General features: G+C 42.5%; 1 pseudogene; it reads right to left on the bottom strand.

Annotated features, from left to right (window-relative positions):
- LOC123725124 (protein kinase C beta type-like) overlaps nt 1-10,000 on the bottom strand; it is a 127,392-nt pseudogene that overhangs the window by 81,733 nt on the left and 35,659 nt on the right.

The following is a 10,000-nucleotide window of genomic DNA, read 5'->3' as shown; positions in this document are numbered from 1 at the left end:
ATTGGAGCAGGTGTTCCGCTAGCGGAACGTCTAGATGTAAGAGGTTAAAGGGTTTCAGTGACTTCATTAGCTGTGGTTGCTGACGCCTATAGGTTTGAATCAAAAAGCATACATGGACATACAAGCTATATTTAATGGCAGAGGCAGGTCATTGGAGTAAAAAATTGTTTTTGAAAAGAGTAGAGGGTCTTAGAGAGCTGCCCTGTGGTACACCACACGTTTACTTGTTTAACATTAGAGAAGCTTCCATTTTACATTTTACATTTACGTCATTTAGCAGACGCTCTTATCCAGAGCGACTTACAAATGGGTGCCTTCACCTTAAGATATCCAGTGGAACAACCACTTTACAATAGTACATCTATATCTTTTTTTTTGGGGGGGGGGTTAGAAGGATTACTTAACCTGTTAGGGCTAGGGGGCAGTATTGACACAGCCGGATAAAAAACGTACCCGATTTAATCTGGTTACTACTCCTGCCCAGTAACTAGAATATGCATATAATTATTGGCTTTGGATAGAAAACACCCTAAATTTTCTAAAACTGTTTGAATGGTGTCTGTGAGTATAACAGAACTCATATGTCAGGCCAAAACCTGAGAAGATTCCATGCAGGAAGTGGCCTGTCTGACAAGATGTGTTTCATCTAGGCTGTTTTTATTGAAGATTTAGGATCTTTGCTCTAACGTGACACTTCCTACGGCTCCCATAGGCTCTCAGAGCCCGGGAAAAAGCTGAATGATATCGAGGCAGCCTCTGGCTGAAACACTTTATCGCGTTTGGCAAGTGGCCGCTCAGAGTACTGTGGGCTTAGGCGCGTGCCCGAGTCGACCGAATGCTTTATTTTTTTCGTCTGTTTACCTAAATGCAGATTCCCGGTCAGAATATTATCGCTTTTTTTACGAGAAAAATGGCATAAAAATGGATTTTAAATAGCGGTTGACATGCTTCGAAGTACGGTAATGGAATATTTCGATTTTTTTTGTCACGAATTGCGCCATGCTCGTAACCCTTATTTACCCTTTCGGATAGTGTCTTGAACGCACGAACAAAACGCCGCTGTTTGGATATAACGATGGAATATTTTGGACCAAACCAACATTTGTAAATTGAAGTAGAAGTCCTGGGAGTGCATTCTGACGAAGACAGCAAAGGTAATAACATTTTTCTTATAGTAAATCTGACTTTGATGAGTGCTAAACTTGCTGGGTGTCTAAATAGCTAGCCCTGTGATGCCGGGCTATCTACTGAGAATATTGCAAAATGTGCTTTCACCGAAAAGCTATTTTAAAATCGGACATATCGAGTGCATAGAGGAGTTCTGTATCTATAATTCTTAAAATAATTGTTATGCTTTTTGTGAACGTTTATCGTGAGTAATTTAGTAAATTCACCGGCAGTGTTCGGTGGGAATGCTAGTCACATGCTAGTCACATGCTAATGTAAAAAGCTGGTTTTTGATATAAATATGAACTTGATTGAACAAAACATGCATGTATTGTATAACATAATGTCCTAGGGTTGTCATCTGATGAAGATCATCAAAGGTTAGTGCTACATTTAGCTGTTTGGGTTTATGTGACATTATATGCTAGCTTGAAAAATGGGTGTCTGATTATTTCTGGCTGGGTACTCTGCTGACATAATCTAATGTTTTGCTTTCGTTGTAAAGCCTTTTTGAAATCGGACAGTGTGGTTAGATTAACGAGAGTCTTATCTTTAAAATGGTGTAAAATAGTCATATGTTTGAAAAATTGAAGGTTTTGCATTTCTAAGGTTTTTGAATAACGAGCCACGGGATTGCACTGGCTGTTACGTAGGTGGGACGATTTGGTGCCACCTAGCCCAGAGAGGTTAATCCTATCCCAGGTATTCCTTAAAGAGGTGGGGTTTCAGGTGTCTCCGGAAGGTGGTGATTGACTCCGCTGTCCTGACGTCGTGAGGGAGCATGTTCCACCATTGGGGTGCCAGAGCAGCGAACAGTTTTGACTGGGCTGAGCGGGAACTGTGCTTCCGCAGAGGAAGGGAGGCCAGCAGGCCAGAGGTGGATGAGCGCAGTGCCCTTCTTTGTTCTTCCGTTAAAGAAAGTTCTATTAGATAGATAGCTTTTGAATAGACAACATGGCAGTGGTTGAAAAGCCATAACACATACGTTTTTTCCTAACACCAGGTTATGATCAATAATATCAAAAGCAACACTGAAATCTAACAGAACATCTCCCACAATCTTATTGTTGTCATCATCATCATTTGGTTTCAACCAATCATCAGTCATCCGTGTCAGTGTTGAGTGAGTCCTTCTCTAATAAGCACGCTGAAAGTCTGTTGTTTATTTTGTTTACAGTGGAACAGCATTGTATTTGGTCATACACCATTTTTTTTTAACCCCCAACAGTTTGCTAAGAGCTGGCAGCAAGCGGATAGGTCGGCTGTTAGAACCAGTAAAGGCCGGATTTACCGCTCGTGTGGAATGACTTTGGCTTCCCCTCCAGGCCTGAGGACAAAGACTTTCCTCTAGGCTCAGAGTAAAGATATGACAGATAGGAGTGGCTATAGAGTCAGCTACCATCCTCAGTAGCTTTCCAATCTAACTTATCGATCGTCTAACTTATCGATCATCTAACTTATCGATCACCTAACTTATCGATCATCTAACTTATCGATCGTCTAACTTATCGATCACCTAACTTATCGATCATCTGACTTATCGATCATCTAACTTATCGATCATCTAACTTATCAATCATCTAACTTATCAATCATCTAACTGATCAGTCATCTAACTTATTGATCATCTAACTTATCGATCATCTAACTTATCGATCAGGTTCGTCATTATTGATCGATAATAATGGGATAGCTAAAAAATAATTTTAGCTACAATATAATCAAATGTATTTATTTCAAATCAAATTTATTTATATAGCTCTTCTTACATCAGCTGATATCTCAAAGTGCTGTTACAGAAACCCAGCCTAAAAACCCCCCAAAACAGCAAGTATGTTACGATCGTCAAAAGGAGTGGATCAAAACGCAGCGTGTTGAGTGCTCATATTTATTACTAATAATGAAACTCTTAAACAAAGAAACAAAAACGAAAAGCAAACAGTTCCATCAGTCAACAGACAACTAAACAGAAAACAAACTACCCACAAAAACCCAGGTGGGAAAAAGGCTGCCTAAGTAGGGCTCCCAATCAGAGACAACGATAGACAGCTGCCACTGATTGGAAACCATACTCGGCCAAAACATAGGAAATACAACACATAGAACGCCCACCCCATGTCACACCCTGACCTAACTAAACAGAGAAAACGTCTCTTTCAGGTCAGGGCGTGACAAAGTAATGCAGGTGTAGAAGCATATAAGTTCATAAACATTTGAAAAGTGTTACCAAGGTAACATTGTCCAATGAACCACCTTTCTTCCTTAAGAGTCTGAATTAATAATGAACCCAAAAAACCTATAAATCCGTAGCTAATTTTGATGTTTTCTAATTTTGATGTTTTCTTCCTGTCCTTAACTATTTGATTCTACATCTACCTAATGAGTTTAGTGGTTTGTAGGACCAGTAATTTATGCATTTCGAAAATGTGCACGAAAATTAGCTAGCTAAACGATGCTAGCAGTTGCAGTACACACCAAATGCTGAATAAATACTCCTTCGCCAAGCTAGCTAGCTACTGTAGTAAAAGTCGAGCTAATAACACAATGAATGAGTTTTCAGGGTCCTACTAATCACCCCAAAACAGCCCTAAAGTAACCCAAAGTACCCCAAACAGGTACCCAAAAGTACTCAAAAAGTACTCAAAAGTAGAGAATCGACCGATAATCTCTGTGGGCTTTGCCAATAGTCCCTTTACATAGCAAAACTGTTGCTATGCTAGCCGCCACTCACCGCCTGAGCCAGCGAGCACAATGCTGAGGAATATCTAGCTGGGAAAATCAGCAGCAGCAAGCAGCAGCAAGCTAGCTCATTCTACAACAGAAAGGTGCAATATTGAGAAATGTATGAATTGACACAGTGACCAAAAAATCTAAACTCCTGTTGCAAATATTCATTTAGTTTAATTCACTAATACTAACGTCGACGTGTCCGGACACACATGCAATAAGCAAGCTAGCTAGCTAAACAGACAGAGAAAGAGAGGAAGAGAGAGAGAGAGAGAGAGAGAGAGAGAGGAAGAGAGAGAGAGAGAGAGAGAGAGAGAGAGAGAAAGAGACAGACAAAGAGAAAAAGAGAGAGAGAGATGGAGAGAGAGATTGAAAGACAGAGGGGGAGATGGGGAGAGAGATTGAAAGAGAGAGAGAGAGAGAGAGAGAGAGAGAGAGAGAGAGAGAGAGAAATAGGTGGAGACAAAGAGAGCGAGGGAGCGATTGGGAGAGAGAGGGGGGAGAGAGAGGTTGGAGAGAGAGAGGGGGGAGAGAGAGGTTGGAGAAAGATTGAAAGACAGAGGGGGAGAGTTTTTTATGTGCTTTGATTGGGTTTGAGTGGGTGCGGTGTGTGTGTGTGTGTGTGTGTGTGTGTGTGTGTGTGTGTGTGTGTGTGTGTGTGTGTGGGCGTTGATGGGGGGAGGGGCAGAGAGAGAATATATAATCACATTTGGGGGAGAGATGTTGCCGCGGGTAACGGAGAGACAACAACCAATCAGCAAACACCATCTCTCCATCATAACAGGATGATTTGTGACATGTATGAACAACAGAGAGAGAGAGACACTTCCAAACCTCTCAATATAGATACTCCCACCTGTTAGCCACATATTCTCTCCCCTGTCTCCGTCCATCTCTCTCCCCATCTCTCTCTCTCTCTCTGTCTGTCTGTCCCTCTCTCTCTCTCTCTCTCTCTCTCTCTCTCGCTGTACCCCTATCTCTCTCTCTCTCTCACTCACTCTCTCTCTCTCCCCCTCTCTCTCTCCCCCTCTCTCTCTCTCTCTCTCTCCCCTCTCTCTCTCTCTCTCTCTCTCTCTCTCTCCCCCTCTCTCTCTCCCCCTCTCTCTCTCTCTCTCTCTCTCTCTCTCTCTCTCTCCCTCCTCTCTCTCCCCCTCTTTCTCTCTCTCTCTCTCTCTCACTCTCCCTCTCGCTCTCCCCCTCTCTCTAACTCTCTCTCTCCCCCTCTCTCTCTCTCTCTCTCTCTCTCTCTCTCCCTCTCTCTCCCCCCTCTCTCTCTCTCTCTCTCTCCCTCTCTCCCTCTCTCTCTCTCCCCATATCTCTCTCTCTCTCTCCCCCTCTCTCTCTCCCCCTCTCTCTCTCTCTCTCTCCCTCTCTCTCCCTCTCTCTCTCTCCCCATATCTCTCTCTCTCTCCCCCCTCTCTCTCTCCCCCCCTCCCTCTATCTCTCCCCCACTCTCCTTGCCGCTCTGTGCCTTTCATAAGGCTATCAGGATAAATAGTGTGATATAATTTTTTCCTAATTGTCCTATAGTGTAGTAGACATAATCACAGGTAGTTAACTGTTTCCCCTTAGTCACAGGTCCGGGGCCAGATGTTATCTCTGAGCTCTGAGGTGAAGGTGAGACTCTCAGTGGAGAATAACTGGTTCTAGATCAGTGCTCGGAGGGAACTGTTTATCTATACATAGTCTCAGTCTGGTAATTCCATATAGGTTTCATTATAGTCCGTTCATCCCAACGGTAACGAGACTCATTAACCCAGTTCTATTATAGACACCATAGAAACGTCATCCTTCTCTTTTAATATACAGGTAACTGCCAGAATAGAGGAAACGCCAACATAAAGTGTTTTAATAAGGTGTTGGGCCACCAGCCACCAGGTAACTGCCAGAATAAAGGAAACTCCAACATAGTGTTTTAATAGGGCATTAGGCCACCACCAACCACCAGGTAACTACCAGAATAAAGGAAACTCCAACATAGTGTTTTAATAAGGCGTTGGGTCTCCACCAACCACCAGGTAACTGCCGGAATAAAGGAAACTCCAACATAGTGTCTTAATAAAGTGTTGGGCCACCAGCCACCAGGTAACTGCCAGAATAAAGGAAACAACACCATAGTGTCTTAATAAGGCATTGGGACACCACCAACCACCAGGTACCACCACCAACCACCAGGTACCACCACCAACCACCAGGTAACTGCCAGAATAAAGGAAACTCCAACATAGTGTTTTAATAGGGCGCTGGTCCTCCACCAACCACCAGGTAACTGCCAGAATAAAGGAAACTGCCCAGTATTTTTTATACATGACGCTAAGCATGATGGGATCATGTATTTAAGTCGGGGCGGCAGGCAGGCTAGTGGTTAGAGCGTTGGACTAGTAACCAAAAGGTTACTGGATCAAATCCCTGAGCTGACAAGGTAAAAACATGTTGTTCTGCCCCTGAACAAGGCAGTTGGCTTGGGGGCAGTATTTTGACATCTGGATGAGAAGCGTGCCCAAAGTTAACTGCCTCTTACTCAGGCCCAGAAGCTAGGATATGCATAAAATTGGTAGATTTGGATAGAAAACACTCTAATGTTTCCAAAACTGTTAAAATAATGTCTGTGAGTATAACAGAACTGATATGGCAGGCGAAAACCTGAGGAAAATCTATCCAGGAAGTGGGATATTTTTGATGTGTGTAGTTTTCTATTGAATGCCTTTACAGTATCCGTTGGGTTAGGACCTAGATTGCAGTTCCTATGGCTTCCACTAGATGTCAACAGTCTTTAGACATTGTTTCAGGCTTGTATTCTGAGAAATGAGGAAGAATAAGAACATTCTTTCAGTGGACTCTAAATGAACCAGAGCTGTTCGTTGTTTTTCCTTTCTATTAAAGACGTTATTGGCCGGTTGAAATATTATCGATTATTTAGACAATAGACAACCTGAGGATTGATTATAAACATCGTTTGACATGTTTCGACGAACTTTACCGATACTATTTGGATATATTTGTCTGCGTGTTTTGACCGCCTTTGAGCCAGTGGATTACTGAACAAAACACGCCAACAAAACTGAGTTTTTGGGATATAAAGAGGAACTTTATCGAACAAAACAAACATTTATTGTGTGACAGGGACTCTTGGGACAGCAACCAGATGAAGATCATCAAAGGTAAGTGATTAATTATATCCCTAATTCTGACTTTCGTGACTCCTCTACTTGGTTTGAAAATGTTTGTAATGATTTTGTAAGCTTTGGCGCTGTCCTCAGATAATCACATGGTATGCTATCGCCGTAAAGACTTTTTGAAATCTGACACTCTGCGCCTGCAATTTCACCGGATGTTGTCGAGGTGGGTCGCTAGCGGAACGCCTGTGCCAAAAAGGTTAACCCACTGTTCCCCGGTAGGCCGTCATCGTAAAATAAAAATGTGTTCTTAACTGACTTACCTAGTTAAATAAAGGTAAAATATAAATTGCTTAATTAACTCAGGAACCACACCTGTGTGGACGCAGCATGCCTACTCTCTCCAACGGACTGCTCAGAAGGAGAGTTACGGACTCTGCCAGTGAAGCCACGCCGCCACCCACCCACAAGATGGCCGCCATCTTTAACTCTCTCTCTTTTTGCCTGAACGGCTTTGTGGACTTAACCTGTTGGGGCTAGGGGGCAGTATTTTCACGGCTGGATAAAAAAAACGTACCCGATTTAATCTGGTTACTAATCCTACCCAGTAACTAGAATATGCATATACTTATTATATATGGATAGAAAACACCCTAAAGTTTCTAAAACTGTTTGAATGGTGTCTGTGAGTATAACAGAACTCATTTGGCAGGCAAAACCCTGAGACATTTTCTGACAGGAAGTGGATACCTGATGTGTTGAATTACCTTTAAGCCTATGCCATTGAAACACACAGGGGTTGATTAATGTTTTGGCACTTCCTATTGCTTCCACTAGATGTCACCAGCCTTTACAAAGTGTTTTGAGTCTTTACTGTGAGATATGACCGAACAAGAGCCATGGAACGGTGATGGCCGATTAGACTCTGGCGCGCGAGTTCATGTTGGGTACCCTCGTTCCAATACGTTATAAAAGAGAATGCATTCGTCCACCTTGAATATTATTCATGTTCTGGTTAAAAAAGTCCCTAATGATTTATGCTATACAACGTTTGACATGTTTGAACGAACGTAAATATATTTTTTCCCCTCGTTCATGAAGTGAAGTCTGGCGGGCTTAGATCATGTGCTAACAAGACGGAGATTTTTGGACATAAATGATGAGCTTTTTTGAACAAAACTACATTCGTTATGGACCTGTGATACCTGGAAGTGACATCTGATGAAGAGAATCAAAGGTAATGGATTATTTACATAGTATTTTCGATTTTAGATCTCCCCAACATGGCGGCTAGTCTGTATCGCAACGCGTATTTTTCTGGGCGCAGTGCTCAGATTATTGCAAAGTGTGATTTCCCAGTAAGGTTATTTTTAAATCTGGCAAGTTGATTGCGTTCAAGAGATGTAAATCTATAATTCTTTAAATGACAATATAATATTTTACCAATGTTTTCTAATTTTAATTATTTAATTTGTGGTGCTGACTTGACTGCCGGTTATGGGAGGGAAACGATTTCCTGAACATCAATGCCATAGTAAAACGCTGTTTTTGGATATAAATATGAACTTGATAGAACTAAAATGCATGCATTGTCTAACATAATGTCCTAGGAGTGTCATCTGATGGAGATTGTAAAAGGTTAGTGCATCATTTTAGCTGGATTTATGGTTTTGGTGACCCTGTCTTTGAATTGACAAAACATTACACACAGCTATTGTCAATGTACTCTCCTAACATAATCTAACTTTATGCTTTCGCCGTAAAACCTTTTTGAAATCGGACAACGTGGTTAGATTAAGGAGATGTTTATCTTTCAAAGGGTGTAAGATAGTTGTATGTTTGAAAAATTTGAATTTTGACATTTATTTGGTTTCAAATTTGCCGCTCTTGAAATGCACCTGCTGTTGATGGAGTGCACCACGGGGGGGACGCTAGCGTCCCACCTAGCCCATAGAGGTTAAAAACTCCAGGAGACACTAAAAAGCTTAACGCAAGAGAGACTAAAAGCATCGTGAAAGGTGATACTCTTGTTGCTGTGTTGTTCTCATTGTCGCTCGTGTAGTCGGGGGACACCCCCCAACCCCAACCCCCCAACTCTTCCTGACATTCAGTGGAGAATCTGAGTAAATCACTACCTTTTGTTCCCTCCTCACATTTTTCTTTGTTTTATAGCACAACCGTGTCTAATCCTGGAGTTGGAAATTTAGGAAAACTATATGCTTGGACAACTCCTAAATCTTCATGGAGTCAGCCACCAGATCTCCTATTACCACGGTAGAAGGTAGAAGGCATGGCCTGCTCATTACGACAAATGACGAGCCACACAGGTTTTCCCTGGAAGCTCCAAAGGGGGTCCTTTCGAAAGCAGCTGCGCGTCAGGTCACTAAAAACGACTGATGGTGATGACCCAGAGGCATATCTCTTGAAATTTGAGAGAGAGAGAGTGTATTATCGGACCGGACAACATGGTTAGCTCTTCTAGCCCCCTATCTCACAGGAGAGATGTGAAAAACCAATCAGGATCTGGAAACAGTAGAGACCAATAACTATGACAATTTGAAGGGAGACAGATCAGGGCTCAACCCCTTTACCAGCCCCCAGTGGTTCAGAACCTGGGGAATACCAAGATGGACAGACTAAAGGGTTGAGTCCTGAGAGGAGAAGTGTTCCAGGTAGAATAAAGGAGCGATACAGGTAGATTAGTAGAAGGACTAAAGGGTTGAGTCCTGAGAGGAGAAGTGTTCCAGGTAAAAGTTTAATAAAAAAATAAAAACATTCACCTTTATTTAACCAGGTATGCCAGTTGAGAACAAGTTCTCATTTACATCCGCTCCTGAAAAGGGTACTCCTGAAAAGGGTACTCCCGAGAAGGGTACTCCCGAGAAGGGTACTCCTGAAAAGGGTACTCCTGAGAAGGGTACTCCTGAGAAGGGTACTCCTGAGAAGGGTACTCCGGAGAAGTGTACTCCGGAGAAGGGTACTCCTGAGAA

Source organism: Salmo salar, chromosome ssa11 (assembly GCF_905237065.1).
Source record: "Salmo salar chromosome ssa11, Ssal_v3.1, whole genome shotgun sequence".
Classification (NCBI taxonomy): domain Eukaryota; kingdom Metazoa; phylum Chordata; class Actinopteri; order Salmoniformes; family Salmonidae; genus Salmo; species Salmo salar.
The sequence above is the reverse complement of the archived record's forward strand: the minus strand, read 5'-3'. Positions and strand labels throughout refer to the sequence as shown.